Genomic DNA, 4038 nt, shown 5'->3' with positions numbered 1-4038 from the left:
TTTTGTTTCAACAAAAAATAAAGGGGGGCGTGCGCCGGTTGCGGTCCTCCCTGGATCCGCCCCTGCAATGTGTGTTCCTTTAACATTGGAGAATGCAGAGAAAGAAACATCCCTATAAGGTCCGATATGCATCAATCCTGGAAAAAGTGGGTGGTAAAATGATTTATAAAAAACATGGAATTGTGTGACGTCCAGCTGTCGTCTGCTTTCTGTGTTGATTCCTACAGAGGATTATACCATAGGGCAGGTGAGTGGTATAGTCTCTTCAGCGTACTATTGAGCTTGGTCATGTGATATGATCTGGTGACTGTCCTACTGAATGGGTTTTTATGTAATGCACTTCAATTTAGTACAGTGTACTGTATAATTTTCCCTTTGTGTTATATTAGTTGAAGAATTTCTGAAAGATCAGGAAAGTAAAAGAAAGTAGTGTTGTTCACTGCCATATCAAGTTTTTAAATCAGATCATAGCATGATAAGGATGTTTTGTGTGAATGCATGTCCCTTTCTCTTTGCAAAACAGTGGTGTTTTCTACGTCCATTTGAACTTTTTATCCTTTTCATGTCTTTTGTATGAAATGATAATAAACATTAAAATTTGTTGAGGTGTTTATTGCATTATTTTCTGCCTGTTGTATACTAAAGCTTAGTTCTGGTCTGTGTATGACAGGACATGTTAGTAATCAGCGCCATGCAGGTGCTGATGAAGTTGTATGACATTGCATAAATTGTATTGTATGTATGGGTTATCCAAGCTGTGGTTGTAGTCTGCATGATATGCAATAGAAAATGTTGAGACCTTCTGTCAAGAAAACCAAACCACAGTCATGTAGATCTGTAGTCAACATGTCTGCAGAGGTTCTGTGTCCATTAAGTTTAACAGTGCTCTATACAAACGTGTTTGTCAGTCCTGAATGCTATGCCTTTCGAACAAACTACAGCGAGTGGCAATGACTCAATGTAAATTTGTATACCAAGAAAAATGACAAAAATGCTTCTTGCTTGCCAGTACAGTAATAATGAGTTGGTTCTTACAACCATAAGAAAAAATACCATGAGGTCAACTATTTTTTTTTCATTTGATATTTATGTTGTTGTTACATATGTGGACATGAATTGCAGCTATTTATTCATAAGCATCTGATATTTTGCATGAATGCAGGTATCTGATATCCTTCATGATGACATATTTTAATCCAAGCACTTTCCACACAGTTATCCTGACAAGAAAAGAAGAAAATGTATTTGAGTTGGGTTAAATTGTGTGTAAGAATAACAATTGATATTGTGTACATACCTGTGTGACGGTCGTATCAAGTTAATGAATGTATCTCTAGTTTTGTTGTTAGTCAACATACTATATGGTAGAAATAAAGTTGTCTTTGATACACTGTCAATAATCGAGTTTATCATCGAAAGTAACAAGCTTTCAAAAATAGAATAAATTCCTCCCCATTGGACGGATACCATCTTTTTTTTGCTATCATTCATTATTTCCCAAAGTATACATGGACAGAGGAGTTGTACAGAGAAATAAATGGTGATTGTCCAGATTCTGCGAGGCTGAATAGGGATATTGGAATGAAGCTCTGGAGATCCTATTTTTCCTCCAATGAAATCGTGCTGCTGCATTACTTGTAGTGTCTGTCTTGTGTGTTGTCATTTCAAGAGCTTTCATATGCTCAATGGGCCGATAGAAATATATGCAACAAATTGTGTTACACTACATGTATTATAACTCTGAAGTAAAATCAGTGTTCCATCTACAAATATTTGTCTGGGCAGAACTGCAGAGCAATAGATATCAGTATGATATGTTCATGGAAATGTTTCTGCAGCGGAATGTTTGTAGATCATGTAGCATTGTTAATCAATTTGCATCTCAATGAAGCCTGATGCACAATACAAGTAAGGCAGACTTAACCCTGCTGTAGAAAGAGAGAATGAGATTGATAGATCAAAGTTAATGTTGGTTATAAGTTGACAGGATCGTGTGCACTATGGTAATCTTCATATGGACATGTTGAAATTATTGAGCTGTAATATGAAAGGAAATTATCCTTTCTTCCACTCAAGCTGTCATGAGTATAATTGATTGGGGCAGTCTTTTGTGTTGTTACCTTTGATTGCATTTGATAGCTTTGTTTGCACTGTATTTGAAAAGCCTGCATGCATTGTACAATTTTTCTAGTTTCTGTTTATAAGGTATAAGGAAAACATATTGTAACAGTGTGTTTGATAAATGTACCTTGCTCTGTTCAGTGCTGTGAGTTTGAGTGATGACTAGAACAAATGATCTGTTATAGTTCGCTTGTCCCATTTTGATATGAGGCATACATTCTTTCATATTTGTCTAACAAGTTTGTAATGGACGTGACATTAACTTTTTAACAATGATGTACCAACCGTTCTGTCATGTTCCTTCTTGAAGGAAATTCAGCTAAAATCACACTGACTCCTAAGACCTCTAATTATGGTGAAGGGTTACAGCTCGTAAATCCGAAGGTTCGTTATTCCGAAGGCTCTTCAGTCCGAAGATTCGTTATTCCAAAGGTTCGTTATTCCGAATTTCATTTTCGGATCAACAAATCTTTGGAATAACGAACCTTCGGAATAACGCCACAAATGTTCGGATTAACGAACCCTTTTTCGTTTTCGGATTAACGAACCACTAGGTACATATAGGGAATTTGTGTGTTTCGGATTAACGAACTTTCGGAATAACGAACGGCACCCATGGTGAAGAACATCTTATCAGAAATATGATTTCTCTTTTTTTTTTATACTGGCATTTACTCGTCTGGCTATGTGGTTTTTGACCAAAATTATTAGGTTTTGGTTGAAAAATTTTGTTTTTAATCACTTGATAATCACTTGATTACCAGTGTGGCAGGAGACAAACAACTATTTTTATCAGGAATTTGCAAGAGATTTGAAGTGTTCTGTATCGTCATATTTTCTTTGAAACACATTACTAAAGTAGATATCTGGTGAATAAACTATTTGTATGGTTTGAATTTAAAGAATTTTTTTATGATACAGTGTATGAATTGTTTGTCATCAAGAAGAGAACGAAGCAACACATTGGAGGGTGACACTGTTTGTCATCAAGAAGAGAACGAAGCAACACATTGGAGGGTGACACTGTTTGTCATCAAGAAGAGAACGAAGCAACACATTGGAGGGTGAAGTTTGTTCTTTCTAGGGCTATTATTTTTTCCTGGCAATTTGTTGAGTTATACTTCAGAAGTAAACTTGTAAGTTTGTTCCGTCACGGCTACCCATTTACTTCCAACAACCATCTATTTACACTGAATTTTAATTTCACAGAGGCTTGCTTGTACAATGAAAACACACTATACGGTGTATAGTATGGGCTATGATTGTGTGACACAAATGTTATAGGACTTTTGCAAGGATGACGGACTCGATATTTTCTGAGAGAGGTACAGCATGTAAATAATATGCATTAGGTATGTTGTGACTGACTTCACGACAAAACATATTGAGGAGAAAAGTTTATATATTCTTGTTATATACCGCATACACTGTAAAAAATTTGTTTAGTTTCTAAACACCTAACTAAACACTTTTCTGTGACAGTTTAAAAACACTACGACGTGTTTATATATTAAACATGTTTATGAACTAAACACATGCTGTGTTTATTTTCAGCACACCCTAGGTGTTTATCACACACACATGTTTATGTTTTAAACGGTTCTGATGTTTAAAAACTAAACACCTGCTGTGTTTAGAGCCTAAACACCAAACGTTTACACCGTAATCACTCACAGTGTTTAAATACTAAACACCGCACAGTCACATAATCACCCACAATGTTTAAGATCTAAACACTGAACCAAAAAAATAAACATGACGCACTGTTTACAATGTAAACACTGCGACATGTTTATTCGCTGTGACAGATTAAAAACACTGCGACATGTTTATTTGCCATTTTAGTGTTTATTCTCAGAACACATGTCTGATTTTTTTAGATCGATCACAAAATTGCATACATATCATCATGCATGT

This window comes from Diadema setosum, chromosome 10 (assembly GCF_964275005.1).
Source record: "Diadema setosum chromosome 10, eeDiaSeto1, whole genome shotgun sequence".
In the NCBI taxonomy this organism is placed as follows: Eukaryota; Metazoa; Echinodermata; class Echinoidea; order Diadematoida; family Diadematidae; genus Diadema; species Diadema setosum.
Note: the sequence above shows the minus strand (reverse complement) of the source record.